The 21010-nt window shown below is 45.1% G+C and overlaps 1 pseudogene; it reads right to left on the bottom strand.

Moving 5' to 3' along the window:
* Nucleotides 1-10123: 10123 nt before the first annotated feature.
* Nucleotides 10124-10303, bottom strand: LOC142573505 (U2 spliceosomal RNA; annotated as a pseudogene).
* Between the last annotated feature and the right edge of the window lie 10707 nt (nucleotides 10304-21010).

Here is a 21010-nt window from a genome sequence, read left to right as displayed (position 1 = left end):
CCACAAACATGAAACCGCCATGCCATAATGAAATCAAATTATTATTTTATTCCTCTTCTGCTGTCATATAATTTTTGTTTTAGATAGCATGAATATGATGGGCGCAGTCATCAGTTGCCTGTGGTGCTTTGCAGTTGCTATGGAAGCTTTTTGCTGCCCACAGTTGGTGATGCAACCCTTTCGTAGCATTTGTAGCCAGCACTTCGGTATTTAGTGGCATGCTGAAGCTACTTTAGCATGTGTAAGTGTAGATTAAAAAATATGCCATAGTTCTGATGGTTGATCTCAGCTTTTCTGAAATAACGGGAGTAATGCACTCTTTATTGTATTTTTCAGCATTGTCATTGTGACAGTCTGCATCACAATTTGGCCTATTCTGGGATCCCACAAGACATGCTGCTACTCTGGGTTTTGTACCTCGGTCAATTGCTGAAGTTCTGCAAGCCCCATGCAATCAATCAATATTTGGGGTTTTACGTGCCAAAACCACTTTCTGATTATGAGGCACGCCGTAGTGGAGGACTCCGGAAATTTTGACCACCTGGGGTTCTTTAACGTGCACCTAAATCTAAGCACACGGGTGTTTTCGCATTTCGCCCCCACCGAAATGCGGCCGCCGTGGCCGGGATTCGATCCCGCGACCTCGTGCTCAGCAGCCCAACACCATAGCCACTGAGCAACCATGGCGGGTAGCCCCATGCATACCACCTGTCATCCACATCCAATGGAAGACATCTATAGTTCCGGCCCTCATAATTTATCTTAAGCTGAAGCTAGAAGCAGGGTAAAAACAGCATATATTCTACAAGAATTTACTACTGCATGCCATCGGGTGGTTACACGCGACAGGCTACTGACTTGAACAGAGATGATGTTTTATTCTAGAATATATTTGTGAGCAGTACTCGTCCTTCTGTTTATATCCTGGGAAACAAACAAGCGAAGACACCGAAGACAACACAGGAGAAATTACTTGTGCTTACTAATTGAATGAAATAATTGACAAATGAATGGCAATGAAAGTGGAGGACAAAACAACTTGCCATAGGCCTGCGATGCTCTAACCAATTTAGCTACAGCGGCGTCGTTTTCCCATCCACTTTCTTGTGCATTTATATTTTACTATGAGAACTAATTACTACTACTACTACTAGAACTAGACCGTTCCCCACCTGCGGCAAGTTCTTTTTTCATCCACTTTCATTGCTATTAATCTATGATTGCTTTATTTCAATTAGTAAGTGCAAGTTATTTTCCCTAGTTTGTCTTTGGTGACTTTGCTTGTTGGCTTCTCATGATAAGATTATTAAAAATCACGCCCCTTGGTTAATCTCCTTTCTTCTCCTTCATTACTGCTTCTGTTTGTATGATAAGAGTTCACGCTGTATTACATACTATCAAAGTATAAAAAGGCGAGAATAATGTCATTTTTTGTTTTAGAAAAAAATTGGCACTTGAACAGAAATAATTAAGGGGTACATACCGTCTTAATAAATATGACTGAAGAAGAAACATCTGGATGAAAAGTACAATGACTTCAGCTACAACGTGTCTATGAAGGCAAATTTATGCAGTCAAACTGCTTTTAGTGGTGATGTTTGATCTGGTAGGATGTCAGAAAAGTTATAGATGTCCTCAGCAGAATATTTCGGCGGCTATTATAGTGCACCAGGACATTAACTGGACCTCTGCTCCACTTGAACACCAATGCAAGCGCAGCACACACAGCACAGTTGCAAAGGCAGTTGCCCTTCATGCGTGTGTTGGCAACCTGGTTCCTGCATAAGAGAAGGGGTTCGTAAGAAACATACAATGATGGCAAAAAAGGTCCATGAAAACTAGCTTAGGTACTGTATTCCTTTTCTTTAGCTTACATTTCGAAATAATACATTCGTTTAGAATTTTGTGTTGTAGAGCGCAATTTTTTTTCTATATTTAGCTCATACTGGTTTATATTTGTGTTTATATTTATTTTTATTTGCAAAGAAACATTTTTCAGCTGGTCTACCGCTTGCGCAGCAAGACCGACATACAGCGATCTAACACTTACATAATGAACCCTATAGAGAGCTGGGATGTTCGCAATAAAGATGTGCGAGGTATATCTGCTACCACTTGCTAGCCCTGTCCGTATTAGGAGCTGTCACTACACTGCTACATCTTTATTTATCAGAGTAAAAAATAATGTTATGTATAAAAGCTCTACTCTGTTGTATTGTTATTCTGTATCTTTTATTCAAACGAAACATTACATTCGCCTGTGTATACGTGCAGGTATAATTCTGAATGCCATTTCATGGTTGCTGACTTACTCGTTGAACTTGGGTCTTCATAGGGATGATAAGCTAATTAAACTGAATGGTTTGAAGCAAGCATTTCGTAATTATTGCTTATGACCTTAAATTGCAGCAACTGCACACGGTCCGCACAAAATTACGGTATATTTCTTATTTTGCTTAGCGCAACTAGCTGCATCAAATTAAAAAAAATTGCAAATAATAAAGTGAACGTACCTGCTCCTTTATACAGATGATCGCCTTGCTGCGGTGTGCTTCACCGTCCTTGGTTTAGAGTAGGCAGTGTCTATTTATCCGAGTAAAACAGCTCCGACGGGGCGACTGCCAGCGGTCGCGCAAGCAGTGCACGCACTAATGACAGGCATATTCGTAGTTGTTTTCATTTTATAAGTTCGAAGTCCTGCTGCAGGTATGTATCGCGCGCAGCTTGAACTGATGCGACGTTGTACGATCAACCGTGAGGAACACCTGAATGCATTGACGCCGATAGTAGTTTTGGAGCACTCGCACGAAGAATACCCGAACGCAGTTCATCAACTTGCTCATGCACGGAGTAACACGACAGTCACTGCACTACCTCGCAGTCTTCTTGACAGGACGGCCGATCTGTCTCGGCACCCCAGTGAAATAATTCCGGTGCCATAGCGTTCCAGAGAGCTGTACCAGTCCCTAAAACGAAGCTCTTGAAAATGCGCAGCATATGGTTAACCTAAGAAAAGCTGCAGAGGCAACCGGTGTTCATCGGAAAAAGCTGACGAGGCGTGCGACAGAGCGCATGGCAGCCATTTTTACGCACTAACTTCACTCGAGGAGCGATTCAAGGTAGCTGATAGGCTACCTTGAGATTCTCGAGTAAAGCGCTCGACCTTTCCTACACTCAAGGCGCGTTTCAAGTGTAGGGCGATTTGTGAAATGAAAAACCGCCCTCAAGGAGCATTTAGAGTGGAAGGTGAAGTCGAGGTGCATTTTTGAATACGCGGGTTCAAAATATTTAAGCAAACAAATTCACACTCGGCCAATTTTAAATATGTCCAAGGCCTTTGAAAAAGTTGTCCTTAAAACATGAATAGTAAAGTTGCAGTGTTATGGAGTTCGTGGTGTTGCCCTGAATCTAATTCAAAACTACTTAACAAACAGACATCAACGTGTATCGATAAGCAGAACTCTGTCTTCTATGCAACCTCTGAAATACGGAGTTCCCCAAGGCAGCATATTGGGGCCGCTTTTGCTTAATATATTTATTACTGATATTGCTAAAGTTGACCCTTGAGCCCAGTACCTAATCTATGCTGGTGATACAAGTCTTTTCTTGTCAGGAACAAATATACATGATCTCGTGAATCTAGTTAACTTTACATTAGATAAATATCCAGCTGGACACTTAGAAATTTTATTACAAATTACCTGCTCAAGAACTAAAGCTATTATTTATCGCTCTAAATCCCCACTTTATTAGCTCACTCACTCTTACAATCTCATGTTGAATAATAATGGAATTGCATTTTCTTCTACAGTAAAATCTGTAGGTGTTATTTTTCACGAATATATGGCATGGGTTCACCATACGGAACGTTTACAGAACACAGTTTGCCAAGTCTTGAGAAAATGTCAGCGTGTATTGCCAGTTCCTCAAAAGTTTTCGATATTTAAGGCACTCTTCTCATCACACCTGCGACATTGCAACTTAATTTGGGGTAACAAAACATAGCAATTCATAAATAATCTTGTTATGCCAAAGAAAAGGTCCTACCTTCTGTTGCAAACCAACCATTTATTACACATACTTCAGAACTATTATTTTAATATTATGTAATTGAATTAAACGTGCTATATGAATACACTTCATTATTTTGTGTTAGATCTGATACTGCAAAAAATCGCGGTTATATACACAGCGTAATTCACTTGCAACTAAATCCTTCTTCGCACCTAAACCGACACTTCGAACAATGGTATCTGGAACGGCCGCACGAAAACTACGGCTTTCAAACATTAAGTTACTGTTTGCCGAAGATATTAGGTAAATTCAAGATTTCTTATGAAAACATTCGCACTCTCTCTAACACTTCTATTTGAAGCATGCGGTGTTAAATACGTTCCGAGTTAAATTTCACTTTTTGTAAATTATGTCTTCTGTGGATATCATGTTTTCACATTTCAAATGTGAAATGCATATCAAATGTATTTTTCTTTTACTGCCATGCTGCCTTAGTGAGCCGGGGACGTGGGTCTAGTCAAGCCCTTTTTAATGCCGATTTTTTTTCCTCGTCCCAACCACTTATGTGAAACTCTATGTATGTGGCAAATAAATGAACTTGAACTTGAGGACTTGTATGCTCTTCTTGCTGTTGATCAAACAAGCGACACCTGTGAATTGAAGACTGCAGTTTATTTCTTGAAGCATTGACTCGGGAAAGCGAAAAGCGGCCCCGTTCTAAATTTTAGAGGTTTTGAGAGCTTCAAATGAAATCTGTTTTCCATCACATCTGCTCTTTACAAAGATCTCTACACGTCCATGTATTTTCGGACAAAAGGAAAATGCACAAAATAGGACGACGTCATACTTCGAGAAATTTAAATCGAAATTTTTCACCAGAATCTTAGGTGACAAATGGGCGTTGACTTACGGCATACATAAGAGAGCGTACCAAGCAGTTATGGCATGAACTGTGAGCCTGAACTTTAGCAGTTTCCAACAAGATGTTATTCCTGTAAATAGCGGTTGTGACTTGTACGTCATTCACTCATTGCTGCTCAGCGTCATTCTCCGACGCGCTGTCGCGACCATCACTAATGAACGTGGAGTGCCTGGCTTTTCATATGTCACAACGTGAATATCCATTGTATCTGACGAATTATAGCTTGAAACGTCTGCTCAATAGCAAGGAAAGAAGGCAGAGCTTGACATTTCGCACAGCTTCCCATCTTTCTTATTACCACGAAGATATTTCTGCTTCTAGATAATGAGCAAGGACGGTTTACGCTGAACTGTATGTCGACGTCCCTTGCTCATCTTCACGTGACGCGTTGACTGGCGCTGGCTAAGGGCGGAAGGAGAAGTAAAACACAAGCAAGATATGCCCCACGCACAATTTCTACAATTCTAAGAGCATTGTATTCTGTTTGGCTAAGCACCGAACGTGCTTTGAAGCATGGCGTGCTAGAAATCCTGATTTTTCGCGGCGTTTAAAGCCATGGTTCTTATCATTGAGACGGCGATGGCAGGCATTAGCAACTGCAGTGTTGTTGTTACAGTAATTCATGTTGCTAAACCCGTTGATTTATCTCGTTTTCCGCTCTCCCCGCTTACCATGTTTATCTATTTTCAAATTAAAGTTGACCTAAATGCAGAAATCTGAGGGTAACCAGAATTGTTTATTGTGTGCAGTCCTTCCTAAAACAACTTTTTGGCCACTGAACGCAACTCGCCTGACCAACATTCTAAATGAAAAAGTCTCTGTCGAGGTGGCAGCAATTACCAGCCCTTACCCATCGTCTATAACCAGTTGAACTGACGTTGAAATTTATTTAACACATAAGTGCACTGATTTACGTAAGCAGTGGGGATGGCAGGATAAAAGCTGCATAATGGCATTCGATCCCTAATATCGTACACAATCCAGCGATTTAGTGGTAACATTTTTCTAGTAGCGTGCACCGATTCAAGGAAGTATTTAAAAAATAGTGCCAGATATTGGGCACCGTTTGTCACCTCATAATGAGCTGGTTTGTGCCAAAATGGTATCCTTCATAATTTTGTTTTCGCTCCGGTTTGGTTCAGGTTCACATAGGTTTAAAAAATATCGGTTAGTCTTTGGGGTCAGTTGCACCGAAAATTGAGGTTCAATACCGTTTTCCGTTCTGGTTCAGTTATATACATGGCGCTTTACTGCGCTGAAAGCATCTAGTAGTTGTTTTTCTCGTGTAGGGAAGTCTCCCTGCCCTGCTTTCTAAAAGGCTATTCGTGTCAGTCTTAAAGAACGCAAGCTGCGGTACGACGTCCGCGAGTTGTAGTTATCCTCGCAGCTAATAATAAATGGTGTTGAGCACTTTCCACTTGCTCTGTCCTCAATTCTTTCTGAAAGGTTCAACCTTTATGAGCTACTTTAAAAACGTCATCTCTGCTGTTCCTTCTACAAAATCCCGGTAAACTCCGAAAAAATCACTACTTGCGTCGACGCTTCTCGATGTTTTTTTTTGGGGGGAGGGCAAAACTGAGGCACAGTCTCCGTGGGTAACCAATTTTTCTACAATAATTGACAATGCGCTCAACGCGTCGTGATTGTGCTGAAGAGCACCAAGGCTTAGAACGTTCTTGCTTGCGTGATTATGAAGAAGTCGCAAAGGAATCACGTCATTTGCAGAAGCCCCAGTTTTCACCTGCAGCGGTCGACTCTTCTCAACTTTGACGGCAACCTAATTACTTCTAAAGCATTATTTGAGAAAATCTACAGCAATTTCGTGATTGACAATGCTCAGTGAAATGCCAAGTATGCAATCTTCTGCCTTGCGAAGGATGTAGCTGTTAAACTTGTCTACGTTGGATACATGCTCATTATTTTGCGCAGAACACTCGTACTGATCCGAAAAAGAGGGCCAGCCTTGAACATTTCCCATAAAATTTGCTGATCTCCAATTTCGGAAGCTCAATAGAATGTATAGTTCCGCTGTTTCATTCATGAACTGCGGCTTAACTGTTTAGGCAAAGCTTTTGAATGATGCCAACTGCCTTCTCAATTCTTCTATGCATCTGTTAATAAATCATCAAACCTACAGCTGTCAATGGTTTTCTATTCTCCGTCAAGTTCCCCATCGTGTACCAGCTGGTAGACGTGCTATCTAATTCTAGTAGCGCTGCTTGTTTCAAGAGGCCAGCATTTACGTTATCTTGCCGCTGAGATACTTTCGTAGAGGTCAGCGAGTGCCGCGAGGTGAAGTTGGCCACGAATTTTGTCACACCAGCCCGTAGTGCGCTCTGCTTCTTTTTTTTGTGGCACATTCTTTGTTCGGCTCAAAGGGGAATCAACAGGTATCTCAGAGCATAGACCAAAGTGTTGCTTCAAATGATTGGCAGTCATGGTGGAAAATGCCAGCTCAAGGTTTCACTAGACGTAGCTGCTTTCATACTCGTGGGGGCAGCTTTCTTGGCGGTTCCTCGTGGGGCGGTCGCGTGGTGTGCAGTTGGCTTTTCAGCAGCCCCACATTTCCGTTTGACTGACCTTACGTTGAAGATGCCCCTACAGAATGTATGTGTTTTTCTTTTCGAAGGAGCAAGAAGAGAAGAACGAAAGGCATGAGCCAGGTTCTGAAAAATTAAATTTTTTTTCGCGTTTGTACATATTAAAAAGCGGGCATCGTCAGTGTGTGACAATCAAATCATTCCGTCCTTGTAATAGCAGCTCTTTGCAACCACATCAATTATGCCCAATGACTCAAGTTTTGTTAATGCGCAATTCTGTTTATGCATCAACAATTTTTCTTGTTGGTGAGCCACAGGGCTTTCCTTTCGATTGCGACTCTTACAGTACAGCCCCGATGCCGAACTCTGAAGCATCGCTTAAACAGCATGTTGATTGTTGGTATTGAATATTGTCGCGTGGTAGTGACGTTGAAGAACACAGTGTAGGGCGGTTTATTGGACGAGTCCAACAAACAAGCGGTAGCTCTGAACAGTAGGTCGGGAGAACAAGATGGTGGTGTTCGAGCGCCGATCTCGTGCCCTCCGCTCTTGATGATGATCGGGAGGTTATTACCTTCATTTCTTCATTACAATTGCCCCCGTCGAGAAAGGCGGAGCCATGCTGGCGATCTAACAGGTGGGGACAAGAGGGTCGAAGTACGGCTTGAGGCGGCCTACGTGAACAACATCACGTCCACGTCGACGACGGTCGCCTTGCAGCGTAAGAGGTTTAATGACGTAGTTTACGGGCGAAGTACGCTCGACGACGCGGTAGGCACCGTGATAATTTGGGTGTAGTTTGTACGACAAGCCAGGGGTGCAGAGTGGTACAAGCAGCCACACAAGTGCTCCAGGAGCGAATGTTGCGGCAGAAGAGTGGTCATCATCGCGAACGTTTTTCCAGCGTTGTTGGTCGGCTGTAGTAAAGCGCTTGGCTAGTTGTCGGCAATATTCAGCGTAACGGGCGGCTTCCGACACGGGCGTGCACTCTGAGGCATCTGGCGCGTATGGCAGCAACGTGTCGATAGTGTGCGTCGGCTGGCGACCGTACATAAGGAAGAAGGGGAAAAAATTAAAGTATGGGGTTTTACGCGCCAAAACCACTGTCTGATTATGAGGCACGCCGTAGTGGAGGACTCGGGAAATTTTGACCACCTGGGGTTCTTTAACGCGCTCCTAAATCTAAGTACACGGGTGTTTTCGTATTTCGCCCCCATCGAAATGCGGCCGCCATGGCCAAGAAGGGGGGGGGGGGGAAGACCCGGTTGTGACTTGCGTAGCGGTGTTGTACGCGTATGTCGCAAATGAAAGAACCAGGTCCCAGTTTGAGTGATCAGATGCAACATGTATCGCAAGCATGTCGCTCAGTGTCCGATTAAACCTCTCAGTGAGACCGTTCGTCTAAGGGTGGTAGGCAGTACACGTCCGATGTACACTGTTGCACTGGTGGAGAAGTGCTTGAATTGCATCGGAGAGAAATACGCGACCACGGTCAGGAGTTCGCGAGGAGGGCCGTGTCGAAGCACAAAACGCTGGAGGATGAAAGAGGCGACGTCCTGTGCTGTCGCCGTGGGAAGAGCGGCGGTTTCGGCGTATCGTGTCAGGCGGTCGACAGCAATGATAGCCCATCGGTTTCCCGCCGTGGTCAAAGGTAAAGATCCATAAAGGGCAATTCCAACGCGCTCGAATGGGCGGTCTGGGCATGGAAGGGGCTGTAATGAACCGGCGGCAGGATGCGCTGGTTTTTTTTTTCGTCGCTGACACTCGTGGCAGCCGCGAATGAACTTGCGGAAAAAGCGAAACATTCCGCGCCAGTAGTACCTTTTGCGTAAGCGTTCATAGGTCTTGAAGACACCGCCGTGAGCACACTGCGGGTCGGAGTGAAAGGACGCGCAGATTGTAGAGCGCAGAGTTCTGGGCATAACTAGGAGCCACTTCCTACCATCTGGCGAGTAGTTGCGCCGGTACAAGAGGCCATCGCGGATGCTGAAGTGCGAGGCTAGGCGTCGCAGTGTTCGAGTGGTCGAAAGGGTGGGTTCCTCGGATAAAACGTCAAGAAGCGAAGCGATCCAGGGATCGTGGCGCTGTGCAGAGGAGATGGTGGCGACGTCAAGAGCTGACAACGGGTGGTCTATAATGGATATGGACGCAGTTTCGGTAGATAGTGGTGACCGCGACAGTGCATCAGCATCGGCATGCTTGCGTCCGGAAAGATATATAACGCGGATGTCAAACTCTTGATGTCGAAGAGCCCAGCGGGCAAGCCGACCTGACGGATCCTTCAAGGAAGACAACCATCATAATGCACAATGATCCGTAACTACATCAAACGTGCGGCCATATAAGTAAGGGCGGAACTTGGCAAGCGCCCAGACTATTGCCAAACATTCTTTCTCGGTGGCGCTATAGTTTGACTCGGCCTCTGTTAATTAACTAGAACCAGAACACGATGCAGCGCACGGTCACCTGAACACTGACGTGTGCCACATCCTCGCACCAACTGTGCTGTGCTTTGATTGGCTTCGATTCTTGAACTACTCTGGTCCGCCGGTTATCTGCCCTGCGCATTACATGGCCTACACAGTTCACCTTTACAGCGAAGCTCTTTATGGCTAGGGTTCCGTGCATTTTTGTACTGCGTGTGCCGAAGCCATGGGTCGATCCCGGAGATAGTACTATACCGGGACTACCCGAGGCAGAGGTGAAGCGCACTCCAAGCACTCTGCCAACTTCCAAAAATGAGTTTGATATCTTGAGTCCCAAGGTGAATCGTTTCAGACGTTAACCTGATAAGAACCGATACTACACTTTGACCTGCGTCGGCCATGTCTGCTCTCGCAGCTCCCTCTTTTTGATGGTGTTCCAAGCGCCTTTGTATCTACTTTTCCTTCTCTCGGCTCTCCTGTGGTGGCAGTCCCGTTGCATTGTCACGTGTGTCTAGTTTCCTCCGGCTCCTCGGGGTGGCAGTCCAGTCTTCCACGCGAACGTATATAAAAATGACGGCGAATGAGTTCGTACATTTGCTGGAAATTCTGTGTCACCGCTGTGTCATGTGCTAAACCGCTTTGCTGCTCATCCATCCTTCACAGAATTGGAATGGCTCATACGGTATTCCCCTATTTCTTCTACAATAAGCCTATCCCAGTTTGCTCTCCGATCCACAATGCTTTCTTCGTGTCTCTTACCGTTAGGCCTAATCTTTTTTTGTTCCAGCGCTCTTTGCATGTCTTCTTTCTTTCCCTGTTCTGGAGCTTCCCTGCTTACGTGAATATTTCTACCCCATATAGTACCTGCGGTAGACTGCATTGATTGTACAATTTCCTTTTCAACGGCAGTGCTGAGCTCAGTGTGGATAAGGTAATGGCAGCTATATGCACTCTAAGCTGTTTTTATTGTTCCGTCCTAATCAAAATGTTAACATGAGACACCAACTCACGCAGCTTTCAATTCTTATTAAGTACATTCTTATTGTTCTGCATACTGCCATCTCATCATCAGAGTCCTGTGTGTGTAATTTGGCTAGTTAAACATACTTCTGTACGCACTCTATAGACTGACCGGTGATCCTGATTTCTTGTTCCCTTGCCAGGCTGCTGAAAAATAATTTGTATTCGGCATTATAACCTCCAAACTTAATCTCACACTCTTGCGGTTAAGTTCCTTAGTCGTTTGTTACAATTTGCCCACAGCGTTGCTGAAGAGGTCAATGATATCTACCAACCGAAGGTTATTGAGATATTGGCCGTTGATCGTCACTCCTAAGCCTTCCATGCTTAACACATTGAATACGTCTAAGCGTTGAGCGAATAACATTGGACAGATTTTGTTTATTTGTCAGACTGCTTTCTTGATCGTTAATTCTCTAATTTTATTATCCAGAATCAAGGTAAATGTGCCAACTTTGTAGCTATTTTCTGAGATATCTACGTATGCCCCTTTTACTGATTTATTACACCACGTCTCGATGATTGCTTGTACCTCACACAAATGAAATAACTTTTCCTCAAGAATGAAAGTCATATACAGAGGTTGACTGTACCCCGCATATTTCTTCATTGCCTTATCAATGGGATGGACTAGATATATTGCAGAATATTCCGTCTTGAAGCTAGCCCGTTCTCCTTGTTGATGCGAAAGTGCGAAAATGGTCGCTGAGAAGGGTTTCAGCTGTTACCTGCCATGGAAAGGAAAGCGAGCCCCGAGAGAAAGAGAGGTCGGATGTCGTGGAGCGCTGTGAGACAATGCCCGCTCGAGTAGGGGAGCCAGGAATATTAAGAAGGGTGAAGTGGCGTTTCTGGGCAAGACAGTAGAGAAGGCAGCTTTACTTGAAGGTCTGGGGCTAGCACCAAAGCGCGTGATGAGCGTTAAAGTCGCCCTCAAGGAGGAGATAGGTCATGGAGGGAAGAGAATGAAGTAACTTGCCCAAGACAGTGAATAATGATGTGACAGGGGGATTGTAGAAAGACATTAAGGCTAACTAGATGCGGCAAGGAGGTTGGTAACACACCACACCAAATATATGTATATATGGAGGCTGGAGGGGACATCAAGCGGGTCAAAGAGGACGCCGCTGCGTACATAAATGGACGCATGCGGCGGGGTCATCACAGCATGCTAGGCGCAGTAACCTGGTACGCTGCGGGCTTGCGCGTATCCTGGAGAAGGGGAAAATGGAGCAGGAAGCGCGGGTGAGGAGATGCTGGTGGAGGTGGGTCTTATTTTGGCCATGGTTTCGGCAGTTCCACTGCAGAATCTCGAGGTCCTTTCCACGTGCCATCTAGGATAGGTTAGAGACGGAAGAGTTTCCGGGGACACGTTCCTTCTTTATGGGCGGGGGGAGTGACTTCAGGAGGGAGCCGAGCATAGAAGCGAATGATTCCAATTGCTTGGATTGGACTTGGTGGGTGGTGAGGATATGGGCAAACGAAGTTTCGAGCTGAAGCACGCGAGTGTGGTGTGCAGTGGTGATGCTGGTTTCTACCAGGTCAGCCAATGGGCCGACCTGGGCGTTAGAGGACGGACTGATGAACGTGGCAAGGTGCCCATTTAGCTTGGTAAGCTGGGATGTAAGAGAGAAGGTGGTTGTCTAGAGGGTTGGTGTCAATGCGTAGATTTACTGTTGTGAATCTTGGGACATGCGCTGCTGTTCACGATGGTGGCGCTGCAGCATTGTGAGCCGGACATCGAAGGAGCGGTTCTAGTCAATCAGGGATGGGGAGGGTATAGTAGGAGAAAAAAAGGTAGCTGGCACGGAGGGCCCGTTCACTGTAGTGGCGTAGGAGCCCGGTGGTGATGGATGCCTAGGTGCAGGGAATGCATGATTAGCGAAAGAAGAGGCGGAGGAAGAGGTGGGCTACGTGGACTGGCGCAAAGCTGTGCACCGAAGAAACGAGGTTTTGTCACACTCGCATTGTTTAGCAAGACGGAAGGGCCAGGTTGTGTTGAGACTGCGATGAGTGTTTACTTGGCAATGAATGCTCCGTGGTTGGGCACACACGTGAGTGGTAGAATCTTCGGGTAGAGAAGCAGAACAGCGGCGGCACTTGGCCGGAACGCTGTGCTGAGGGCATTGGTGAGCACGGTCCCCAAGAGCAAAACAACGGGTGCACGGGGAGTGCATGAGGGCGGCATCGAAAAGCGACACGTTTAAAATGTACGAAGTGGGGTATGACGGTGCCAGCCAAGATTATGAGCACTGATTCATTGATTCCCATCATACTAGCAGCGAGAATATCAGTCGTGAATGATTTAAGGTAACTATGTGCTGGGCAAGAGTAAAGTGACCGACGACGTTATGAATGACGCCGAGGCATGAAATCGGAGGATTAGGGGCATATGTTTTGACGGCCATTAGCTAATTGTGGAGCTGAAGATGCGTGAGAGCGAGAGTAGGAGGTGGGCAGTGAGAGGGGAGTGTGTTATCACAAATAAAATGCTCTTACCTGGCTTGGCCTGAAGGGCGCTGCCTGCACTGGTTTTGGAGGAGAGATGGACGGTGGAGATGATGGCGGCGAACAAGTAGTAAAGATGCAACTTGGGAGTGATGATACCGGGCGGAAGTTCGACTCCAACTGAGATGAGGTCGGTGCGATGGCAGGCGTTGGAAGCTGGTTTACGGCTGGTACTGACGGGGCTCCAGCCGCTTTCCATTGATGGCGTATTATGGTCGTTTTCTGGGGACGTCGTGAAATCCATCTCTACCGACGAGTCGTCAGCCGGATACACGGTGGTCAAGGAGGTAGGGGCGATAGGAACACAGCTCAAAACATTGGGACGGTCATTGGCGGACATAGAATTTGCACTATCCAGCACGGCAGAAGTGGTCGATGCGGTGGAAGCAGCTGCGACAAGCGTGGTCGGCTGCGATGCAGAAGTCTCGCTGCAACTCTTTGCAACAGGTGGCAGTGTGGTTGGAATAGCCATGGCGACATCTGTGGAGGGGAAGGCAAACGCTGCTGGTTAAAACTGACGTTTGGGCAAGTTGGTAAGCCATTTTAAACAGAACAGCGCGTCTTTTGAAATGCTGAGGGCTGTGACACGGTTAAGGGTCCGAGGCTCTTGGCGCCGCTTACATAATGGAGCTTAGTCTTGGTAGACATTGCGGCGACGAACGCCGACTGCCACGCGGCTGTCGAGTCAGAATTCTCAGCGTTTATCAGAGCGTTGAATGTTGCCAGAATATGCACGGTGGCGCGCGAGGAGTGGAGGAACGTTGCCGCTTGAGATAGGGCTGCCGGCTTAGAACTGTTCACGTCGCAAGTAGGATTGAGCATGGACAGAGTAGGCACGGTGGCACCGGCGGCGACAGAAAAGGAGGCCGGCGTGGCATCGGTGGTTCCGGCGTGGTGAAGAGGTGCCGGCGCGGCGAGATAGAATTAGCGCGGCGCCATGCCGCTTCGGAATTTTCGAGGGGAATGGAGGGCCAGCATTTCGTGGGACCGGGATGCAAATGGCGTCCACTTGTCTTCAACTTTTAACTGCGGGTATTTTTAAAAGAGAAAAGTTGCAAGAAACTAGGCATCCTGGCTCAAAACGCTGACTGCTTCTTAGAGGCCCAAGACCTTTGCAGTCTGGGCAAGGACAAGTTGTATAAGGACAACGCAGCAGAGATAGGTCGTAAGGCAGAGCTCACGAAGAGACCACCTAGACGTCACATTAAATGGTTCTTTTGTAACCAGAGAGTCATCGTGCATCCGAGTGTTGATCTCGGGCGAGAAGTAACCAGCGCACAACTGGCTAGTCAAGTGACATGATGGGTTCGTCTGGCAAAATAGGAAAGACACAAGAAAAGCGACAAACGTCATACATGTTTTCGACCGAAGAAGCGAAGAAGAGAGACTGGTGTACCAGAAGACGGATACGTCGTGCTTGAAAGTGGGGAAACGATCCCAGTCATGAATACCATGTCGACACGTACTTCGACCATGTCTGAAGTCGGTACTTTGCCAGTAGCAAAAAGATTCCTCGAGGTCAAGGCTGCAACAGTACTTCGAGATACCGGCTGCAAGACTGTCGTTGTACGAGTAAGATTTGTTCGAAAAGAGAAGTTTACGGGAACTAAAAGTCCAGTTTTCTTGTTGGACCGGACTGCACATTACGTGGTGGAGGCGATCGTCGTTCTAGATACGCCGTTCCTCACGGGGGTCGTCCTGGCAAAATGCCTGCAGAACGCCCTTTATGATTTTCATTTCATTTCATTCATTTTACCCTATAGGTACATAGTACATTATAGAGGGGAAGGGCTAAGAAAATACAAAGTAAACATCGGTAAAAAAATAAATAGCAGTAATAATTCCATATTTTGAGTTGACATCCGATGATAATAAACAGAGGTACAAAAGATACAAATACAAATGTGACGTACACAATGGTAAAGAGATTAAAAAAAACATAATATGCACAGTAGATTTACAAAAGGCATTGTTAACTTTTTGATCGTGATGCTGATGAAAACTGATGAAAACGCTGCAATAAAGAAAGGTACATATACATAGGCAAGACAAATGGTAAGTATATTACAAAAGTTCGTTTTCAAGTGCGTTTGTAAACAGAAGTGGATTAATTATACCTGTTAATGAAGGGGATAAGCTGTTCCAGTCTTTGCTAGTCTTTGGTAAGAATTAATTTGTGCTCATGATAGTATTGAAATGAGATATGCTAACTTTCTGATTATGATCACGGCGAGAAGAAATGAAGGGTGCTGGCCTGATCCAAAGAGTGTGTAAAAAGGTGTTATGATAATAGATTTTGTGAAAAAGAGAAATGCGCGAGCGTTTTCGGCGGTCCGATAAGAGAGGCAGGTTTAATAAAGATTTCATGTGTGTTACGCTTGCTGTCCGATTGAAGTTATTTAAAATGAAACGGGCTGAACGGTTTTGTATAGCTTCCAGCGTATGTATTAGTGTTGAATGCCAGGGATCCCATATTGATGAAGCATACTCAAGTTGCGAGCGAACGTAAGTGGTATATAGTACTTGTTTTAATGATGATGGTGCACGAGAAAAATTTCGGCGCAGGTACCCTAAAGTGCGGTTAGCTTTGGACACTATGATATCAATATGCGTTTTCCAAGACAAATTGTTAGTTATGGTCACTCCTAAATAACGATACGAGGTGACACATTCAAGTGATATATTAGTGAGAGAATAATTTGGAGAACCAGAGTTAGTACGAGAAACCTTCATAGTTTTGCACTTCTTAATGTTAGGTTGCATTTTCCACGTGCTGCACCAATCAGTTATTTTATTTAAGTCGGTTTGTAGAGCTGTTACATCGCAGTTATTGAAAATTTTGCGATATATCACACAATCGTCTGCAAATAAACATATCTTTGATGAAATATTAATAGGTAAGTCATTAATGTATATAAGGAACAAAAGTGGGCCCAGGACAGATCCTTGAGGGACGCCTGAGCCGACAGGGGCTAGAGAGGAAGTACATTCATTAGCAGAAACAAACTGAACGCGCGATGTAAGAAAGCTACAGATCCACTTAAGTAGTGTAGGGTCCATGTTTAAAATGCTTAGTTTGTGTAAGAGTAGAGCATGACACACCTTGTCAAATGCCTTAGCGAAGTCCAAAAAAATACAGTCCGTCGTGAAGCCTGCGTCAAGGCTAGAGTGTAAATCGTTTGTAAATGTGAGAAGCTATGTTTCGCAAGAGAAGTTTATTTCTAAACCCATGCTGGTGAGGAGTAAAGAAATTATTGTCGTCAAGGAAGTTAATGAGGTGCGTGTAGATTACATGTTCCATAATTTTACAAGGTACTGAGGTAAGAGAAATTGGTCTATAATTAAAGGGATGATGACTGGATGATTTGTGTATGGGAATGATTTTTCCTGTTTTCCAATGTAGCGGAAGCATGCCAGAGTTATACGATTGCGAGAATAGATATTGCAATATGATAGACGAATATTCAACTGTGCTAATTAAAAATTTGGTGTTGATTTCATCGACACCACAGGAGGAAGTAATTTTCAAATTTTCGATTATTTTTTTTATTCCTGTTGCATCAAATATAATAGGGTCCATAGGAGGAAAGTTACAGCCCTGTAGGACTTGACATTCGTTGTTAGGTGCGGGAGAGGAAAATGATTGCACAAACGCGCTGTTCAAGACGTCTGCGCAAAGATAGCTGGAAACCTGACTACCAGACTGTATTAATGCAATCTTATTTCCACGTTTGCATTTTACTACGCTCCAAAAGCGCTTTGGATTGGTTTTTAGTAATAATGGCAGGGTTTTGCTAAAAAATGTGTGCTTAGTATTTTTAGCTGTAATTGAGTAGTTAGAGGCAGCGTTTTTATATGTAAGCCAATGTGCAGGCTTTTTCGTCCGTTTAGCGGTGCGAAAAAGGCGTCTTTTCCTATTTGAGAGCATATTAAGAAACCTGTTATACCAAGGGGCTTGATTATGAGAATAAACGCGCTTGAGTGGAACATGCTGACGGACTAATTCTAATATTTTATTCTTGAACATACACCAATTTCTTTCAACTGATCGTTCAAAAAACTGCGGTAAGAAGTCGATAAGAAATGAACATAGGCTTGAGTTTATGGCCGAAAAATTGGCTCTTTTGAAGTTTCTAATTGTCTTTAGTTGTTTGCATTGATACTGCTGGGGCAATGTAAGCGTGAAATGCAAAATGTCGTGATCACTGAGACCAGGTAAGTGAGTTATCGATGAGACGTTGTCGGGTGAGGATGTGAGCACCAGATCAAGTAATGAGGTTGAGTGCCGAGTTATTCGCGTTTGTGAGGTGACCATTTGTGAAAAACCGAAGTCAGAGCAAAGTGTAATGAACTCATTACATTCAGTAGATGAGGGCTCAGAAAACGGACTGATGTGGGACCATACGATGTTTGGAAAATTAAAATCGCCCATTAGATATATTGGCACTCCAGGATAGCGTATTGTTATCTGGTTCAAGTTGTCATACAGGTCATTGCAAAAGGACAAAGGACTTGAGGGTGATCGGTAACAAACCCCTATTAGTAGTTTTTTAAATTTTATAGTAAGGCAGCACCAGATGATTTCTAAATCTGAAACAACCGGCACACAAAACCCCACAAATCGGTCACTGATTGCAAGAAGCACACCACCGCCTACTTTACCGGTGCGATCGCTCCGAAAAACTGCGTATTTATTTCTGCAAAAAAACAACTCAGAGTTGGCTACCCTAGATGACAGCCAGGTTTCAGTTAACGCAATGATGTCAGCGTCACAGTCATCAATAATGGCACACAGTTCGTCCCTCTTGGGCATAAGACTACGCATGTTCGAAAAAAGCACTGAGCAAGAACGCAGCTGAGAACTGCCTCCCCGTTCGTTTCGCTATGTTTCTTTTAATGGGAATTCGCGTCCAGAGCTAAGAGTACGAGGGCTGAGGTCGTTCTGTGTGCTATGGAAAGCTTGTATTTTAGTTACAGTATTATGAGCTTCATTGTAAACATACGTTTTTCCACCGATAATCAATTTATTGTAATGCAACTTGAATGACTTTTTTGTGTTTTTTCCAAATTCGATCAGCTTCTTGCGGCAGTGTCTTGTTGCTGGGCAGTAATCTTCGCTTACGGATATCTTTTTTTCATCCCTTAAAACTTGGCGCTTGGAAAGGACTAAGTCCTTACATTTGTATGTTTCAAATTTTACTATTAGTGGCCGTGCTTTCCCTGTGGCACATCGCCCGATTCGGTGCGCTCTGGCTATGTTGTTACTTGAAATATCTACTTTTAAAGTGTAGGTGAAAATTTTCAGTATTTTTTCTTCCGACTTAGAATAGGTTTCATCAGCGGAGTCAGGCACATCGTAGAACAACAAGTTATTCCGGCGAGCGCGGTCTTCGGCGTCGTTTAGTCCTGAGTGGAGTGTGCGCGTGTGCTTTTCGACGCGGACTACGGAATCCCACACGTCGTTGAGATCTGTCTGCTTTTGCTCAATTGCAAAAGTTTGCTGTTCAACTTTTTCTAATCTGGCTTTTATATCTGATATCACCTGACAAACTGATTCCTGCTTTTCCTTTAGGTCTGATATTGACGTAGCCATAGATTTCTGTAGGGTTTCCATTCTTATAGATCGCTCGTCTAGATCCTTAAGCGTTTTCAAAATTTCTTCCACAGCATTCGAAGATTGCGCTTTTTGCGAACCCTGCTGAATGATGTGGTGCTCGGGAAGGTTAAAGGTGGCCGTCCTGCAGAGCAGGCAGCCTTACTGGAGCATCGGCCCCGACATAAAATTAGCCATTTAGAAAGCACTGTGGGAAGCATGAATATTCCAGCCAGTCCGTCGGTATCCACCCTGACTGAGGACAACAACCAACGGTGTTCACAAAATATGGGAAAGTATCTGCGAGTGTCGAAAGACGATCGAGAGGAAAGCCCCACCTCCAGCCTACCTGTATTAAAGCCTCCGCGACTGCGGTCGAGGAACCCGGTGACTCCTCTGTGACTTGCTCGGTGACTCTCGAGGAATTCTAAATGAATGATGCGTCTCTATGGTGTTGTTACAAAAGTGATGGCAACACTATGCTTGTAAATAATCGCAAGAAAGTTATTTCCTATCTTATGGAATCTTATAGCGGAGACTCAAACAGTTATCTGAGAAGGAATTGGAACAGTTGGTAGTACCTAGACAGCTGAGGCAGACTGTGCTGAAAGTCGAACACGAGGGATTCCTCGCAGGACACTAAGGTATATCTCGAACGATTGACCGCATTCTCGGTGAATTTTACTGGCCAGGAATCCAGTTTGAAACCAAGCAGTATGTGAAGTCCTGCAACGCTTGTCAGCGGACTGTTTCTCGACAGCTTGTCGGCCGCGCCCGACTTGGCACAATGCCAGTCATCAAAACCCTCTTTGCCCGTGTGGGCATCGATATCGTCGGTCTTTTATCTCCAACATCTTACAAGGGCAACAGATACATACTTACCATGGCTGATTTTGCGACAAAGTACCCGGACGCTATCGCACTGCCCTCTATTGAGAGCAAACTGGCGGCAGAAACCCTAATGAAAATGTTTCCCCGAGTGGGTTTGCCATGCGAAATTCTCAGTGATCGAGGGACAAGCTTTATGTCATCGGTCAAGAAAGAGTTCAGTCGACTACTGTAGGATAAGCACTTACTTACAACTCCATATTGCCGAATAGCAAATGGGCTGGTCGAGTGTTTTAACAGCACTCTGACGCGCTTGCTCGGTCGCATGTGCGAAGAATTCCAAAAGAACTAGGATCGTTACTTAGGGCCCCTTTTGTTTGCTTATCAAGAAATGCCACTAAGGAGTACCGGTCGAATACTCAGACAACACTCGAACACTCAGTCAAAACTCGAATACTACGCTGGAGTTTCCTCCTGATGCACTATGATTTCCACGTCGAATATATTAGAGGATCCGATGATATTGGCGCAGACTACCTAAGCCGACTATCTCGTGTCGCTGAGTAGTCTGTTAATGGCTACATGTGCTAAGTGCGCGGTGTCAAATCACAAACATCCAGACTCTTGAACTGTTCACTCATTCTGTGTTACGTACTGTTTGCGTGTAACGGCCTTTACCTCGATCACTGCCTCATCGCTCTTGAACCGGCGGGAAGTGTTGTAAGAGGGCAAGAATTAGAAGCTTGTGTCGGTGTGCGGGGCCGAAAAGCGCGAGTGTGCGCGTGAATGCTGCGCGGGTCCCGCGAGTTCAGCTCGAGCAACGGGGTCGACAAGCTGAGCTGAGCGAGAGGAAGGAAGGAAAGAGAAAAGCAGAAGGCAGGGAGGTTAACCAGAAAAGCGTCCGTTTGGCTACCCTACACCGGGGTAAAGGGAAAGGGGAAACAAAGATCACCGGGACACAGAGCAGGGAAAAAAAGAAGGAAATTGGCGATGAGTTCACTGGCGCATGTGGTCTAATAGTAATTGCACTAACAGTCACATACGTTCACACAAGCCCGTCACCCTCAACAAGCAGAAAAGTGCCTTCACCGTTTTATGGGCCGACAAGCAATAGAAGCTCACGCCGGGCACTGTGGATCAAGCGGCGGGCCACGTCCCGACG

Source organism: Dermacentor variabilis, chromosome 2, assembly GCF_050947875.1.
Source record: "Dermacentor variabilis isolate Ectoservices chromosome 2, ASM5094787v1, whole genome shotgun sequence".
Classification (NCBI taxonomy): domain Eukaryota; kingdom Metazoa; phylum Arthropoda; class Arachnida; order Ixodida; family Ixodidae; genus Dermacentor; species Dermacentor variabilis.
The sequence above is the reverse complement of the archived record's forward strand: the minus strand, read 5'-3'. Positions and strand labels throughout refer to the sequence as shown.